Raw genomic sequence first — 19,678 nt, forward strand, 5'->3', positions numbered from 1 at the left:
TTGGCAAAAATCGATCGGACGACGATTCTGCGGCAATCGCCCGAGCCTCGCTTATAACAATAACTTTATTGCACAACAATTGTACAAGGTACACAGTATGGTCTATATGTGGCAGGGATGGTTTTCAGGTGAAAAATACGCGCAACCCTCTGTCGATCTTAAATATAGCCGACCCTCCATAGATACGCCCGAAGATCGTGGATATAAAATGTGACAGGGGTATTATTAATTTTCACCAGTTGGTAGACCTCCAAAAAGCTATATTCCTGTTAAAATCACAGAACCCACTAGTAATTAAAGACGTGGGACTTTTTATCAGCCACTGCCTCCAAAGAAGAAGTCAAGCCTCCCAGTAATTATTGTAGAATCATGTATATAGATAGCTGTATAGAATAGACACTTCTTTCTTTTTACTGTCTGTACCCTTGCGATTAGCCTTCGGGCATGAATTTGCAAATAAATAAAATAAATATAACTAAGTAATACGTAATCGAAAAAATTCTACAGACCTTGAATCCTGCTGCAAAACTTCTTCTAAGGGCCCAACATAGAATTCGAACATCATTCAACGAACATTCAGACTCAGAGATGAAATCCACACACACGTACGAAATCCACAAGGCCTTGCTAGGTAGCAAGGTGCCGTACAGAATATACAAGATTTTCACCTCTTGCAGGAATCACACCATGTACACTGGGCCGCCCGGGAGTGTCCAAACCTCGGAAAGATCAGTGGTCCTTGAACCCACTTAAGGTTCCGTTAGACGCCAGATCAACTCTAACTCCATCTCCGTCTTCTAGAGCCTGCTATGCTATAAGAGCTGAAGGAACACGGCATGAATATGGACGGAGTGACGCAGGGGTTTACCTGCTGTATTATACTCCCCAGGGGCTGCCATTTGTCTTCACAGTAACCGTTATCAATTTTCATAGCGGTGTTGTCACACGGACCTCACTACCCTAAACCTGACCTCTATGTGTTAGAGCCTGAGTTCAAGGTGAAAGAAAACCAGGAACACGCCAGCTCACAACCAGTGTTAATTATTTTCCGTGTGCCCTTTGGAACTGCGCTTTGTAAAGCACACGCCGTAAATGAAATCAAGAAAAATATACACGCTGTAGATGGAATCAGGATTTCTTCTGTAGTGCATTGCAATCAAGCCCTTTTGTTCGGCTACATCAAACGCATTCATGAAAGTGGCGCCACACAGCGTGGGCAGTCACTAGTTGTAGATTGACGGTAGATACAGGGGCAAGTGTGCTAGGGACCTTTGAGTACAAGACCTCATACCTCCATGGAATGTTAAGAGAGTCTCGTATATCCTGTTTGATTGTTTGTCTGTCTGTCTGTCTGTTTGTTTGTTTGTTTGTTTACTTATATTGCATGCCCGTTAACCGTCCCATGGTGTAACACACCAGGTTTGTACTGAATATTAGGTATTCCTTGGATTTTCTTATGTTATCGATATTGATTTCCTTTTTTTCTTTCGTTTTACCTTATTTTGGCATGTAACGTATTTGTATATATATCATAATCACCATATATATTAACATCAAAATGTTTAACTGGAGTAAGCAGTAAACCCACGATAATCCTATAGGCTTTTGGTTCCTTCGGCATTTTTTGTTCTCACCCTTTGTAATCTTATGGTATTTTGTATTACATGCATCTGCAAATAAACAATAAACATTAAACAAAAAACAAACATCTAGGCAGATTTATTTTCTCTTATCGATAAGCGTGGTGGGTTGTTTTAACGTTCTTTAACGTCTAGTTCTACGTGACGTCAGAGGCACGTGACTGCAGCAAAGGGGCGTAAGTGCCCGGTATCCCGTGTCGTCCCCCGTCTCTGTACATTTTACCGAAATATCTAAGGTTTTGTAAACGTGTACAAAGTATTCGCGGAAAGCTTGTCAGCTTTCTACCAGGCCTTCAGTTTAAGATTCTTTCTCAGTCATGTATTTTCTAGGTATGCTGTTCTGACATTGAGTTACTAGTAATAGGAGCATATGGAAAAATACTTATCCATGAAGTAATCGTACAACCTCGTGAATATCACATAGCAACTTGCACTTATAGTGAAACAACAACCAAACAACCAGGGCTGAGAATAACCAAGCCGAGCATTTTGTTTTGTTCACACACGCATCACACTTAAAAAAAGTTATTTTTTGATCAATCAGACGCTTGAGTACTCTCCCTAGGTTTTCGTCTGGCCGCTATCACATATATCATACTGACCACAAATAGAGTAACCATTAACCATTAAGTGCTGACCCTGTTTTAGCCACGATCATTAAACAATTTCTGGCATTCCCTATGAGACTGACCTTCAGAGGGATTGCTTTCTACTTTTGCAAGGAAATGTCGAATGTCAGTTTTGATTTCCAAGAATTTCCCCTAGGCCGCATTAGTAGTGAGACGCTGTACCATGAAACAGCATGCATCCGGCTTCCTGCGCTGGTAAGGATATAGGGAGGGTTAGGAGGATTTTCAGGAATCATCGTGCAGAAGCAACAAGGGAATCTAGTGCCGTTTGTGTGACAGGTGGCGTATATTGACATGGGCCATCAAACAAACACGTACTGCGACTTGGCCAAAAGCTATCATCAACTGTCTATTGCTATTTGATTCCTATTTTCTTCAGCTAACCATCTGATAATTCTATAGGTAGTATGCACGCCCACACAGACACAGACACTCACAGCTACAGATACACATATACACACATACATACACACACACACACACACACACACACACACACACACACACACACACACACACACACACACACAAAAGCCTGGGGCACAACCCGCCGTACGTGCAATTTGTCCGTACGTTTTTTGTGGAGGACACGTCCGCCACGTATTCCTGAAAACGTTCAGTCTGTACATGGCAGGTGCGTCGCCCGTACTGGCACGTACGGAGGGTGAATCCGCAGCCCGAACGCAGAGAAAGTTCTGCATGCACTTAAATTTCTACGGCGTGTCTGCGTGCTCCCAAATCCGTGGGATTCGCAACGTGTTCGTACGGAGACGGTACTTACCACTTACGGATACCAAAAGATTGCCCACGTTTTGGCACGTAGACAGCACGCACTTGCAAGTACGGCGGGTTGTGCCCCTAACTGAACACACACCAACTTTCTCACACACACACATACAAACACACACACACACACAAACACGCACACACACACAACAATACCTTAATTTTTGATGGAGGCAATGACATGATGGAAGACCTTCGAGAAGTTCCATGTTTGCCTCGTAACTACACCCATGACGCGAAAGTAACTCCCCGTCGTGCACAAACTTGGGCGATAATGGACCGTCGTGTCGGAATGCCTGGTTATCGAGGCCACCCCAATGCTGTTTTCAACACCGGGGATTTCTGATGGCGCATAAGTACACCGTTTTGTAAATCTGGAGGTTTCACGGTCCCTGCTGGAATTACGTTCAACTTAGTTATTAGAATACCCGTTCATTAAGGCCAGAGGGATGGACGTGAAAGATTACCGTTACTTAGGCGGATAAAAACTTTTCAAACGGGGCAACTTTCTCATCTTATTGATGGCTGAAAACCTCAGAAGATGTAATTTTCAGGGCTGCTGATGCAAAATTATCGTCTCTTAATCCAGTCACTCAATGTATAACTGCACTTTGAGAGTCCATTCCCTTGACGACCCCCAAGTCACCCCTTGGAAGAAGGCGGAACTGTGATCCATTTACCTTTGTACACTTGATCTGTTTGAAGGTGAGGTCCGTTCGTTCACACCCTTGTAGTGCCTAGTGGCACATACGGGCAGGAATTTTCCTTGCTATTATAGCAGTAGATTCTATGTTTAAAGGGGCGGGTTGCTAGTCCTTCCCATTTTTTGACCTGCATCTCTTCAATCACGGGAGTGACCCCCACTTTACGTCCCTTCCTAACGATGAGTGCAGTATTTGGCAACCGAGATGCGCTTCCAATGGTTAACACAGGGTCCCCTAGTTAAGGTGGTATCTCACTGCACTTGGGGCACCGGTGTGGCACTGCGGGGTTCGAAAGATTACTTCTAAGTCATACTTTTACGTATTACGCAATATCTAGATTATAAAAAAAAATCGGCGAAAACAACGCAATAGTGCCGCAGTGAACGAAACTCGAAGTGCCACACCCGTGCCCCAAGTGCATTTTGTAGATAGATATCAATCGTTTGTGATGACACTAAATCAATAAAGCCCTAGGCCTTATACCCATTTACCAGTTAACTAATTGGGAATGGAACGAACGACATGCTACATTCTTGACTATCTATCATCGAGCTAATATTTTGTTTCAAGATCACAGAACAGTAAAAAAAGAACATTGGCATTTCATTGTGCCACACCGGTGCCCCAAGTGCAGCGAGATACCACCTTTACTATATGAAGTAGTTGGAACCAGGAGCACAGCTGTGAGGCCGCTACCTGTTGAGCTACAAGACATCCCTTTGACGGCGAGATGAGGCACCCACTGTGTCCTGCTGTCAAAATTAATTAACTGTCACGAACGAGTTGCATCGAGGTGGAATCAAAATAACTATTTTAATAGATGCCATGTTAGCACCTCCGTGGACGTCGGTAGCAGCTGTTTTAGTGCAAGATGCCCGAACGTATTTATATCACATCTCTGGCTCACAACAATTGAGATCTCGGACTCAAACCTTGATGATACCTTGATGATGTCTAGGTGAAGTAGGCTGCGCCTGTGTAGTCACCCTCCTGACGATCGTGGTATCTCTTCTTACTCCAACATAAGTCCAACCTCGTTTTAAACGCGTTAACAGACTCTGCCTCTACGACCTCAGCCGGCAGCGAGTTCCAATTTTGTACTACTCGAACCGCAAACGACTGGCGACGTACCAAGGACTTTGCCAGTGGCACCGTAAGTTTGAAGCGATGCCCTCTAGTTGACTGATGTTGACTCTCGGTGAAGAAACTCTGTGCACTAACCCTCTCCCTTCCCGTGAGGAACTTAAAGACTTGTATCATATCCCCTCTGGCTCTTCTATAGTGGAGTGATGGTAGCTTCAAACTCTCCAGCCTAACACTATACGGAAAGGACTTGAGTGTTGGGACCAGCCGTGTTGCTCTACGTTGTACTTTTTCCACAGTGTTCTGGTCGACTTTGAAATGCGGCCCCCAAACAGCGTTCGCATACTCTAAATGGGGGCGAACCATCGATTTGTAGAGGAGGGGCACTGTTACTTCATCCAAGTTACTGAAGGTTCTTTTTACCAAGCCTAATATTTGGTTTGCCTTTTGCGCTGAGACTGTGGTGTTAACGTGGAACTTTAACTGCTCGTCGACAGACACCCCGAGGTCTTTCTCGACTTTGGTTTCTTCCAGAATTAGCCCACCCAGTCTGTACTCTGCTCTTTGGTTGCCTCTTCCCAAGTGGAGTACTTTGCATTTCCCAGCGTTGAAGGGGAGTTGCCACACCTCCGACCACTTTTCCACAGCTTGGAGGTCACGCTGAAGCGCTTCCTGATCCTCCTTGCATAGGATCGGTCTGTAGATTTTGCTATCGTCAGCAAAGATCTTCACTGCACTGGTCACAACCTCCGGCAGGTCGTTTATAAAAACAACAAATAACGTAGGACCCAGAACACTTCCCTGCGGGATTCCACTCTTGACGTTACGCCAGGAGGAGTGCGCTCCATTGATAACTACTTTCTGCCTCCTGTTGCTGAGAAAGTCCTGTATCCACTTAAGTGTATGGCCCCTTATCCCATATGAGTGCAGCTTGACGAGTAACCTCTTGTGGGGAACTGAATCAAAAGCTTTTTTGAAGTCTAAGTAGATGCTGTCCACTGGTTCCCCCCTCTCTAGACACTGTGACCAATCGTTCATGACTACCAGTAGCTGAGTGGTACAAGATCTTTTGGGTACGAACCCATGTTGAGCGTCTGTAAATAACTCGTTTGCCATAAGATGGTCGACGAGTACATCTCTAATGATGGACTCAAGTGTCTTGACAACCACGGAGGTTAAGCTTACAGGTCTGTAGTTTCCTGGGTCTTGTCTGCTACCCTTCTTGTGGATCGGAGTTATATGTGCTGTCTTCCAGTCGGCTGGTACGCATCCCGCCTCCAGCGACTTCTTGAAAATAACTGATACTGGGTACGACAGCTCACTTGCGAGTTCCTTCAGAAGTCTTGGGTGAAGACCGTCTGGTCCAGCTGACTTTGTTGGGTTGAGTTCTGATAACTTCCTTTCTACAGTTTCCCTACTTATCTCGAAATTGTCAAGAACTGAAGTCACTGTTTTGGCGTTAGCTCTGGGTATGCTAGATGTATTCTCGTCCGTGAATACACTAGCAAAGAAGTTGTTTAGGACCTCCGCTTTGTCTAAGTCTGTCAGTGCCATTGAACCATCTGGTTTGACCAGACTACCTATTTTGGGCCTTGTACTGAGACGGGACTTCGTGTACCTCCAGAAGTTTTTGGGATTGTCCTTAAGATCCCTCACCAGCCTGTGCTCGTATTCACTGCACAGCTGTCGTGTTAGACTTCTAAGTGAGTTTCTTACTGCTGCATACCTTCTGAAGTCTGCAAGACTACCAGAGCTTTTCCATTTTGACCACATCTTCCTTTTCTTGTTTTTTACTTCCATGCTGCCGATGTTCAAGTAAAGCTTATTAGGTCTTTGGACTCCTCTAGTCAATGGGATACACTCATCCACCACCTTATTGAGTAGTTCGCAGAACCTTGTCCATGCCTGAGAGACCTCCATGTGACTTATCTCATTATCCCAGTCAATCCCACCCAGGTCCTCTTTGGCCTTCTGATAATTGCCCTTGTTATAATTGTCCTCCCTTCCCAGTCAATTTCCTTTAGATTAAAGTCTCCCATTATTACCATGTGCTTAGCCTTCTCTTTACAAACATTTGACAAAAGTTCACATAATTTGGTCGTACTGTCTGTTGGATCAGAGGTTGGGCTTCTATATATACACCCCACAATGAGTGATTCTTTGTTGCCTAGTTCACATTTCAGAAATAACTGCTCATGAAATCCGGCTGCACTAAAGTCCAGTTCCTGTACACTCAAGTTCAGTGACTTCTTTACAAAAATGACAATACCCCTTGTGCCACTCTTCCCAAGGTTTCTTTCATCCGGGTTGAAGTTTGTAAAGGCCTCGTAGCCTTCCATATCTAGTGTACACATCTTTAACGGATTTATCTGTGCCTTGGGGATAACCTCGGTCAGGGCGATCAAGTCCACTGGATCACTGGCCACCATGAACCTGAGTTCCTCCCTCTTGTTTGGGAATTGGTCTGTGTTGGTGTACAGCACTTTTAATGGACCTGCTTTACTTTTCCACGGTTGTCCCCCGCCATGTGCGTTATTTCCTATGTCATCATGTGTATTATCACTATTACCATCATGTGTGTTATCTTGTTTGTCGTCATGTGTGATATTCAGCCCAACCTCTTCACGTTGTCACATAAGATGCGTGTTGTTACCCCCTATGAGGTTTGGTTTTAATCTGACGTCGTTCTTCCCGCTGTCTCCGACTTGTTTCTCTTTCTTTGCGTGACAAGTCAGGTGCTATGAAGATGTTGGAATATTGTTCACTGTGGTTCAGGAGCTTGGCTTCCTTTAACAGATGGTATCTATCTGATGTATCATACAATGTAACCAGTAGTAGACGATTTTTGCCTGGGCTTATGCTTCCAAGCCTGGTTGTCTTCCTAATAGATAAGTTTTCAATACCCAATTCTCTGGCAATGCTCTGTGTGAACTCTCTGTCGTGTGTAAGTCTATCTTCCCGGTTAATGCCTGCTGGTTCAGGGACATTATGCAGAATAATGTTACTCTTCCTACGAATGTTTTCAATGTAATCTTCCACCGAGATGGGGGTAGATTCCTTTGCATTGTTAGTTGGATTATCTGGGGTTGGGAGATTTACTTCTCCGCTCTCAACATCTGTCGTTGCTGTTGTCAACTCCCTTCCCCTGGTTGAAAGGTTGTCTACAATACCAAAAAGTTCCTCCCCCACTGACATGTGCCACATGCCAAGGCCACATGACATGTGAGAAACGCTGTTACAAATACAGATCTGATTTTTGGTTAGATTTGTAATCAGAAGATTTGTGTCTTTTTTATATTCTGATATACCAAATTCTCTGTACACAAGGCTGTCATCTTATACACAACGATTTATCTCAATGGACCTAAAGTGCAAATTCAAATACATCATGACATGTGACAATCCCTGCATAGCAGATATAGGAAAATATATCAAAGAAGGTTTAGACATTAGAAATTCCTCTAATGATTGTAAAAGCCTCCAATAACTGTAAGAAACTTATCCCATACTACAAGCATTAAGTTATAGAACTGTAGCTATGTAGATGCCATACTTTGTACCCCGTACAATTGTTGTGCAATAAAACTATAAATTCAGCCGTCTGATAGTGCTTTGTCGAAATAAACCATTTATATGATTTAGCTCGCTCGCAATTTACTAGTAAACACAAAAATTCAATAATCATCAACAAATTTGATGTAAATATAAACATTACCTCCAAACAGTATTTAATAGTTTTACTCAAATCAGTAAGGACTGGAAAAAATTATGTTGCGTTTCCGAATAAGTCTTGAGAGAACATGGGTCTGTTGGCAGGGATTTCCTTTTTCAGATTTCGGCCAGAGTTATCCAACAAATACAGATTTATGACATAAAACTTTTTCATAGCAATCGTAACCATCCAGGTAAATGATACAAGTGTATATTGATGAGCCGGACAAAGAAATACAACGATGACTACTCATTCTGACACAGTTGATTACGGTTTTGCCATTAATCAAAAATCAGCGTCTGACAGGCGTAAAAAGTACAAAATGCTAACGACCATGGACAATATAAATGCGCTAAGAATACCAGAAACTCTGCATACGTACAAATATGTCATACTCACAATTGGCATTCGAATATACGTAGTTATTTTTTGCCTTTCTGCTTATTTTCTCAACACATAATTAAGACATTTGTCTTGGTAAAGTTTCAATTTATAAAATGCACCAGAAGAAAGATTATAGTAATTACCACTGTAATACCACCACCCCATTTGAGACGTTAAAATGGGCGCTTCGAGTAATTAACAGGCTGTCCTTCTGCGCTTTCGTGTGTGACAGCTACGTAGCCCCCGTGGGGCACCCTGTGACGACCGGGCTATTTTGGGGCACGGCGGGGCCCCTGGATACGGCGAGAAAGGCACCAAGAGCTACCCTCCTCCCAGCATCAAGCAGTCCACCGGGACAAATTTGTGGCTTCCAAGCCTACCCGAAACTACACCCCCTGTGGGTGCCGATGAAAATAGGACCGTAACATTATGTGAACTCATCCGCGCGTTAGTGCTCTAATTGCTTGTTCAGAAATAATGGCGCCTTCCAAAATCGTCTGTAATCGTCAGCTTTTGTACAGAGTATACAGCGATCAAGGTCAGAGCTAAGAACTTCCCCTGGAATTCTAAATGCTATCGTACCGCTGCTTGATTATCACAAAGCTTCTGACAGCAAAGTTCTGAGATCAGGGGAAATAAAAATACAGCCGATCAATCTCTGATATGTTGCTTTGTGTTGTGTTGTGTTGTGTTTTGGTGTTGTGCTGTTGTGGTGTTGTGTTGTTGTGGTGTTGTGTTGTATTGTGTTGTGTTGTGTTGTGGTGTTGTGGTGTTGTGTTGTGCTGTATAGTGTTGTGTTGTGATGTGTTGTTGTGTTGTGTTGTGTTGTGTAGTGTTGTGTTGTATTGTGTTGTGGTGTTGTGTTGTGTTGTTGTGTTGTGTTGTGCTGTGCTGTGCTGTGTCATGCAATGTTATGCTATGTATAAAGCTAAAGTAAATATCTTCAGTGATTCTATAAAATGGAACACAGCAAAAAAGCTATGTCAAAACATACGTGCTTGTGTTATTTTCCAAAGCTGTAGCAGCCCAGTGAGCAATCATGTGTATGATGTCTGCCCATAATTCCTCCAGATTGCCTTCGACTTGCGTTAGTCCCTGGGATTTCATTTCTCATCGCTAGTACACAGTATGAAATGTCATATACATACAGAAATTCAATAATAGACTGATCTATCATAATGTTAATAAACCTGCCAACCTGTATTACTGTCAGCAGATATCAACCTAGACATAGATCTGTAGTAATAAATAAAAGAGTGTGATAGGGCGGCTGAAGTCAATGTATTAATTGACTACGCTGGACGAACATCGCGCCATGAGATTCTGAATAAAAACATATCTGTATGGAATCGCAGTACAACATTGCGTACAGAAGAAAGACTCTTTACTGCTTGATGAAGTCACATACAGATTGCCTGTATGATTTCAATAGCCACGCGGCATTCGTTTGCATACATTTCTTGCTTTAAGACCTTATATAGCTAAACATTTTGCTACAATATACCGACTAGCTACAACACAGGGGGCGGGGTGGCTTGATGGCGTGATTGCCATGGTGATGGTTGTTGACTGAAAATCTAAAGATTCTGTGCCCGAATCCTTATCAGACCCAAATGTCGTGTACTTGGAAGATCTATCTGTCAACAATTTTCTTTAGTTGACTTAATGATATTGATGATCTACGTACACCTTGCGTTGGGGACGTCTTCTTGGATGACCCGTGCTTGAGGAGAGCCACATCTCGAGCAGGTAAAAGAGAACCCACCACACTTATCGCAAAACAAACTCCTGAGTTTGATAATCAGTACTTGATTATGCCAATCGTCAATTAAGCTAATTGGATGCCAAATATGACGATGACCCGTCGACCTATTTGTTTCCTGAGTCTCTCTGTCTGAAACACACACACGCGAACACGCAGTCTTGCTCCGTCACACACGGAAACACACACATATACACACACATACACGAACGTGCACACACACACACACACACACGCACACACACACACACACACACACACACACACACGCACACACACACAGAAACCCACACACGCACACACACACGCGCGCATACGCACCCCTACTCCCTCACACAAGCAAACACACACACACACACACACACGCACGCACGCACACACACGCGCGCACACGCGCACACGCACCCCTACTCCCTCACACACGCAAACACACACACACACACACACACACACACACACACACACACACACGCACGCACACACACACACACACAAACAAACAAACACGTGCGCGCTTGCGCAAACACGCACCCCTACTCCCTCACACGCGCAAACATACACACACACGCAAACACGCACCCCTACTCCCTCACACACGCAAACATACACACACACACAAACACACACACACACACACAGACAAACACATGTACAGGAACACAGAAACAAACACACACACAGGAACACACACAAACACACAAGAAAAGAAACCTACCGTATGGGTAGCTCCCACCAGGCACACGAACGACTTACACATTAAAGTAACTGACAACCAACAGGTGTACTTCCCAAGCGGCTCATCGATTGCTCACGTACTTAAGCTTATCTCTTTTTATTACTTCGGCAAGATTGGGTGCTTCTTTTTTACGTAAGGGATTATCGAACCTGCGTTACCGTGCAGAGACTGAAGATAACGACGATACTTGCTTGATTATACCCCCTTTCCACTAGGACGGCGCTCTCACCGCGCGCTTTCTGCGCACTAGCTCACGGCACGAAATCTGATATTTAAGCAGCGCTTAAACTTAACGTAATGGACACTGATATGCACAAGAGTATCGCTCAACGAATTGTATAGAAAACAAACGAATCTTGTGCGTTTTGTTGTCTTCTCTGTCACACTTATACGTTTCGTATGATATACCCAGTATGAAAGCGAAGGTTACACATATCCTATTTAGGTCGCAGTGAGAGCACATCGCGATCGCCGTCTAGTGGAAAGGGGGCCTTACCGACGTTCATACTTGGGATCACTACGCAGTAAGCCCCAGAGGTTACGGTCTATAAGAAGACTGAATTAGAATTAAATAAGAAAGAAAGAATCAGTTTCGTCGTTCTGGATACGCATGTGCAGCGACTGGAATTGTGGGTAGTGCATCACAGGTGAAGGCCAATGACTGATAAGCAGCACTCGTCTCGAGTAGCTGCCTTTTGGCGTATCTTATTACCTGGGTGTCTAACCTTCATCCACATGCCTCAACCATTGTCTCGATTTGCAGATGTCCAGAGGTGATTTTTCATGTCTCAGGGGCTTTAACCTTTGACCTATCACCCACAATTCCTGTCGCTGCGCATGCGTACTCGGAACAGTGAACGTGCTTATAACATCCCAGCACGACTGCGCAGACAAAACATCAGTATTAAGATTTGACAAATGATACTTTAATACAAGCAAACGCAGGCAGAACAGATATAACAACGTCGTGTTTACGTCGATAGATGACGGTTAACGCTCGTGCATTGTATGCAGGATTTTCAGGCAGGCTGTGACATAACTAACCACATAGAAGAATCTAAGACAGCCTTTTCAGCTATACAGTGTAGTTTGCACCACACATGCGCGACCATTCCAAGAATGCCCTTAGTTTGCGATCGCACGACACGCACGATGAGTGAGATCGGGCATCCTTTCTTATCTTATCATATTCCTATTTTCTTGGAATTGATTTTTGGAAGGAGCAATTGCGATTGAAGCAAAGATGAAACGTGTACTTTTTTTGATCTAATGAACCCCCAATAACACTACATGTTGCTAGGTACACAGATCAAAGTAAGCCGATCAGCTTGAAGGTGTAGTCGCTGGGAACGCGGATGGCGTTTCAAATTAGGGCAAATCACATCGAGAAAAATGTTCAATTGCTAACTACAAAGTGGGAGACTCTTGCTGAAAACCGCTCCGAGTGGAGACGCACCATCATCCAGGGGACTGTTCATATGGAGCAGCTACGACGCTCCGAAGCAGAGACAAATAGACAGCAACGCAAAGAGCGACTCCTCCTTCCTCGCTCTCCACCCACCCTGCCCTGCACAAAGTGTCCCAGACTCTTCCATACTGCCCTGGGTTTAAGCAGCCACATAAGACATCGCCACCCACAATCAGCAACTGAGGCTGGCCTGACGTGAACTTTGATGCTCGGCCTCGAGCAAATGCCGATGATGATTATGATGATGATACAAAAAATATGAAAAGCTGGGTTGCTGCCTGCTATGTTGTTGATTGGAAAACATGACGAGTGACAGCATTTCAAAAGACACGTGCGTCATGTACGCCAGACTAGCACTCTTGGTATTTCCTTAAATGTATGGGTTACAATAGACGCTAGAAAAAATAAGGGGAGCTAAACCTGAACGATATCTCAATCACGTTTTGATGTCAATCACTTTTTGCTCTTGTATCATTTGGTAGAAAAACAAACTACAGTTTTCGGAGTCACATCACGTCCGTATGCCCGCAGATTGCGGCAAAACAGTCTAACAAGAAATAAAAAGGACCTTTCTGTCCATTCATTAGCATCAGATAACGCAGCCTCGGGCTTCTTTTTCTTAGCCTTTTAGTGCTTTCATGCAGAGATAAGGAACTAGCTGCATTTTCTAAGAACTGTACATCATCGTTGTAAACAAGAAATAGATCGATCAACAGCAGTCAACTCTTTCGAAGATACATCTGCAGATATCTTACTTAGCCATGCAGACCAAAATAAGGGTCTTCGTAAAAATTTTGTGTACATGACTGGACGCAGGGAATTAAAGGTCAGCTCACTAACGCGCTGTGAAGTCGCGTGGCGCAGCGGCGGCATTTGTGCCTCGTGACCGAGAGGTTGCGGGTTCGAATCCGACTGCGTGTCACCGATCTTGTGCCCTTGGGAAAGGCACTTTACACGAATTTCCTCACTATACTGAGGTGAAAATGAGTAGCCGGTGCAATGGCCTAGTGGGTAGGGTGTTCGCCTTGCTTTCGGGAGGTCGTGAGTTCGATCCCGGCCGAGTCACACCAAAAGACTTTAAAAATGGTACATGCTGCTTTCTCTGCTTAGCACTCAGCATTGGGGAAAGAGTATGGAAGTTGAACACACACCACTACCAGTGGACTAGCCCCCTGCTGTAGTGATTGCGTGACTTAACTCACTAACGCATTCCGAAATCGTGTTAAAGGTGCCCTCTCACTGCCCTTGTGTCACGCTTGTGTTACTGCGGGGTTCGAAATATACTAAACGAATTTCAGAGATAAAGAACGGATTTTCTTCCTATTTGTGTATGTTGTCGTCTTCTAAATCATACTTTTACGTATTACGCAATATTTAAGTTGAATTATTAAAAAAATCTGAGAAAATAACAAAACGGTGACGCAGTGGACGAATCCCGCAGTGACGCAAGCTGGGCGCATGAGCGCAAGTGCAGTGAGAGGGCACCTTTAGCAACTTGAAGACGAGTGCAACCTTGTGCATGGTGACCGCACGCAAGTTTTCCCTTGAGGCAGATTTAAAATTCAAATGAAACGTTAAGACACCATGCAAAGTGAAACTGTGCTTGACGTGGTTTGGGGAAAAGGCCACTTTTATTTTGTTCGATGAATCAGGCAACAACGGAGGCTACATACAGAACAACAAAAATATCATCGATGACAGCACAGTCATGTATAGTAGTGGTTTAGACTAGCATTTGGAATAGTGTACAGATAAACTGAACTTCGCATGAGGATATAGGAGTTGGACACGATAGCATTACAAGGAAAATATGATATCAACCCTCATAATTCCAACGGGAACCATAAGTCTACTAGCCTCCTTCGAGATTTGTGGGCGTTTGGGTAATTTGTTTGTGGAGGAGACATGTTCGCGATTTTAATATATCGCTGCCAGGTTTTACGCCGGAGAGGTTCTTGTGTGGGGGAGGGAATATGCCAGTTAAGTATGCGTCGGCCCGCAGAGGGCCTGTGTCCTTTCGTTTTCTACAAAAGCCAATTAAAAGCACTTACGACCGTTCGGCCGGCCATGGATATGCTACATTTACGTTATAAACGCTAACAGCCTATGGGTGGACACCCAACTCCCTCCTCGATTTGTTGAAAATCTCCGATTTATTGAGTCTCACAAAAGGCCACGAAGGAGGCTAAAGACTACCTCAGTACAAAGAAGCCGTTGTAGATTTCAGACATTCTTGAAACATCTTAAGACTTTTTTTAGTTTCTTTATTAATTTTGTTCATTACTGTGAATTTCTCGCTGGTTATGTCAATGCATTTTCCCAATGAGTCAATCAAAGGCAACACGCATGCATAGAGCAGGAAATTGAAGACAGATAGAGATTGCCATTATGTGACCTTTCCGGGACCTTTGAAATATATGTAACTTCCTGTTTTTTGTCTGACGTGCCTAGCATTGAAGACGTTAATCACCAGGTAGATTTACTAGTGACACACGATAATATCAAAGCTGGTCAATGAGAATAGCCCGACAAGGAGTGTCTCCAGCCACCGACACTACTTGGTCGGCTCCACGCATGGAGATCGAAGTGTCAAACAGACATCGCCCAAAGCCGGACGAGAAAACCATTCACATATTCAATGCCTATTTCAATATATTACAGCCATTTTATTCAGTATTTTATGCTCTTGCTCACTTGCCATCCTCTACTTCATCAACATCACCGATCACTTCCTGCCAGCCCTTTGAACAGAACTGTGACCTCGCCCGAGTCAACCTTCCCATCCTGCCAGTCTCCGTTTAGACCATCTCCCCCCTCACATCCTGGATCTCTGCTATTAAACTGACTCAAATAACTCACACCGAGACGAACAAACAAACCGAAAACATGTTGGACAGCCACTCCCATGAGTAAGGCATGTCGTAAGGCGCAGTTTTAGCCCTATTTCTGGAGGGCTTTCCTCCGTGTAAGCCAATACAATTAAAGCTATACTTTCAGCGCTGGCTGGTTCAAAATATCTACCAAAGAACACAGCCAACAAATTCCTGGCTAAGGGCATGTTTTACACGGTCTAATAAATCAAATGATCATGTTCGTTTTCAAAATGAACATGAACAAAATCCAAGAAGTAAAGGTCCTTGTGCGTCATGGGGATTAGCAAAGCCATTCAAAGGGCAGCTATCAACGTCATCAACACGTATCCTATTGGGAATTGTTGTCGTGCTGCTCTTGAAAACAGTTCTTAAAGATTTTCACTCACAATTGTGGTCGAGACTAACATATCAATATCGTTATTTATTACGAGAACTAGCAGTAGTTCTATATACCTATGTCCTTTCGTTCTATGGCTATGCGAGAAAGCTTGATAAGTATGTGGGCATATGTACCCAGACCAATCTACAAATGTAGGTACTGTAGCTGTACCATATGGTTTAATGCTTAAGTAACATCGAGTGTTGTTTGAAGTCATGTCTATAACACACGCTTACTAGATTTTAAATAAACAGAAAATATTACAGAAACCTACCTTGAGAGGATGAGCAACAGGAGGATGAAAGCCCTCCTGGGTCGGCCGATACGAATCTCGTCAGTGCGGCGCGATGTCTAATCAGCCAGTGATAGCGCTATAGCTACGCGGTGCGGTGCCGGCCCTGCTGTCTCCTAGGAAACCAGCTCATATGGAAAGGGTAGAGGGCATGATGACGTAAAGGAGGTATCTTAAGCTAAGGGCACAACCCGCCGTACGTGCAACTGCGTGGCGTCTACGTGCCAAAACGTGGGCAATCGTTTGGGATCCGTAAGTGGTAAGTTCGTTGTAAGAACGTACAACTCACTTATTATTTGCGCAACGAACGATGCACGCAACCGGCTCACGGTCAGCCGTAGCGTGCAGACCACATACTTACACCTTGTGCAACCGTGCGAGTGACGTGCGTTGAGACGTACTCCCTCCCTGCTCGTGCCAGTGCCAGTCGTCCCCCACGTTTTCAGAAAAAACTGGCGGATGTGACGTCCAACAAAAGCGTACGGACAAAAAGCACGCACGGCGGGTTGTGCCCTTAGCTTTATTGAAGCTGCCTTCCGTTGGCGACGTCGCTGCGGCCTAGTGATTTGACAGAGCGCTCAAAGAATTCCATCTATCAAAACATGAATCTCTTTAGATTTGTTGCCATTTTGGTCATATTTGTGCGTTTCATGTAATATTCCCATTATAATGTTAGAGGTAACTTAACACAAATTCAATCCAGAAAGTAGCGACGCCGCCAACATTACACAGTCCAGTATGATAGCCGGGGTGAATTATTAACCCCTCACTACGTACATCGCAATTTGCTCAAGCCATTTAAAATGGGCAATGCAGAAGCTTAATGAGATTTCACATGAAGCCTTAAAGGTTAAGTATACCCCATAAGCGAGTGTTATTTCCCGATAGATATTTATTCTGAAACAAGCATTCCACTTCACAGTATACGATCAATGCCCTAAATACGATGAAGTACCAACTAGTCGAGGTCCGCGCGCATTTAGTATTCTATTCAACCATTTGAGCAATCTTAGGCTATGGCTAAATTCAGTGTACTTGCCAAGGCCTAATTAACAAATACGAGAATAAAAAGATTACAAAAATAACTTCGGTTTCTGCGAAGTGGGGACTTTAATTTGGGAACGTACAGTTTCAAGGATATGGGGAGTGCTTCATGCACACTAGGCGGATAACTGAGCACGCATGGAATCTAGATTGGAGCTTAAGTCACTGCTTTGCACAGTTGAGCAAGGATCAGTAGTGTTTCATGTTCAATCACAGAGTTTGTGCAGGCGGCAGGGAAAGGAAAAAATCAATGTAGACTTCCGTGCTTCAAAACCTTTGAAAACAAACTGATGGAATATTCTCACGGCATTACTTAGATTGTCGACGTGGTGAAAATTAGAGATGTAACTTTCGTGTGAAATTTGCAACCACAAAATCATTCTCAAAGTAGTGCCTATACATTGTAACCAACATGGATTATATAAGACTTACGGCAAAGTCATGCATGTAGGCTAATTGAAAGTGAACAGCGACTAGTGCTGCGTGCAAACATGAAGTTAATCCTCAAACATAAAAGTGAAATGGACAACGAAGGTGAAAAATATAGTTACGTTGAGTAGTACAAGATTCTAACTCTATGTTATAGTAATGCAGAGTTTGACTTCTCCATCTATGTCAGAATTATGACATTCCTATCATTTACAAATGAGTCTGTGCAGCTCTAATTTACTAAAATCTCCATTTTCCAAAGCAAATGCGTTGCAAACATCCATCTTCAGAAAGCTATAGCAGTATGCCTTCATTATTTCTGCAAAATGTTTCCACAAATTTGCAAATTATATATTTGATGGCGTACTCTGTATAACGATGGCCCATGGGTGGGTGATGCGGAATACACCGTGTTGTATTTCATTTATGCCATACTCTCGCAAGAAAACACACCTTACAAGGCTAAATATGGTTATCGCCAGCAGAAGGAATCGTGACGAATAGCCACAACCTTGGGGTAATTCTACCGGTAGACTGTAGTAAATCACAGGCGTGCAAAATTGGAACCAGGTTTTAAGACTTCAGATATCTATATTCTACAAGATTAAACAATAATTCATGGTCGTTAAAGGAACACAAACGATCGTTTTTGTGACTAGCGTTCCGTAATTCAACAAAATTGCAGTAACAAAAGTGACTAAGCATGAATTTATTAGCGCTTACCACAGAGAAAGTTTGTAGACCTAGTTCTTCATGAAATATTTAGAGGTGTTGCAAATTTCTGGTTTCATCTTACACTATTGATTATGCAAAGTAGGCTGTAATTAGCATGATATTTTTTTCTGATAGTGGTCCTCAATAGCAAAATTATATGTATTGCAAGCATGGAAATCCTTTCGTAGAATCCCATGTCCTTGTCACATCTTGGAAAAGATATACATTGCAGGTTTAGATGATTAATACGCCATAGCTCAACTCTGAGCAATCCGTGATCATGCCTACAAATAACAACATTACAGTGGTCACAAATGTCGAATTCACGAGAGAACAGGTGTAGATCACCCTTTGGAAACGGTGTACTTGGTTTGACAATCTATTACTCAGTCAACCTATTACCGGAGGAACATTAAAAACAAATGTAACTATCTCTACCTGTCTTTGTCAATTGCATACCATGGACCGCATGTTATCTATCAACTTAACGGTTATACGTTAATAACGTTCCATCTATTAGGACTTGAACGCACTTCCAGCACCAAATGTTGCATGGCATTTTCCATTACATAGTCGAGTACGTTGCTTATTACCCTGTTTACTGAAGCTGATGAATGGTTCGGGTAAATGGGTTATTTTTTCAGTTAGATTGGCTCCATAATAAGATATCTTTTGCGAGAATCTTGCAAACACCGCGCCTTTTCTTTAGTAAATATTGTTTTACGTGGTTGAATATTATGAAATATATAAGTTATAAGAAAGATATTCATTGACATAACGAATGTATAGCGACGTTCGTCAGGCCTATCACAACTATATATCTGAACAAACATGTGTATACAAATGGACTACTCACATGAATATCTATGAATAACTAATAATATATCAACACCTTAAGTATAGAGTATCTTTTTCACGGTTCTTTGAAATTCTTATATATATATATGTGCCAATGTCTCCATCTCCTAGGATGTAGTTGAATCTATCTAGCGAGCAGAACGTATATATTTGTTTTGAGCAGGAGGAAACAAATCTGTAGTCCT

At 43.2% G+C, this 19,678-nt stretch overlaps 1 protein-coding gene across 1 annotated transcript in view; it reads right to left on the minus strand.

The window, feature by feature from the left end:
• LOC118411746 (neuropeptide FF receptor 1-like) overlaps positions 1-16,535 on the minus strand; it is a 37,696-nt gene extending 21,161 nt beyond the window's left edge. The window contains exon 1 of the mRNA XM_035814229.1: positions 16,431-16,535. The gene's annotated coding sequence lies outside the window, so the exon portion shown is untranslated. The remainder of the gene's footprint in view (positions 1-16,430) is intronic.
• Between the last annotated feature and the right edge of the window lie 3,143 nt (positions 16,536-19,678).

This window comes from Branchiostoma floridae, chromosome 3, assembly GCF_000003815.2.
Source record: "Branchiostoma floridae strain S238N-H82 chromosome 3, Bfl_VNyyK, whole genome shotgun sequence".
NCBI lineage: Eukaryota > Metazoa > Chordata > Leptocardii > Amphioxiformes > Branchiostomatidae > Branchiostoma > Branchiostoma floridae.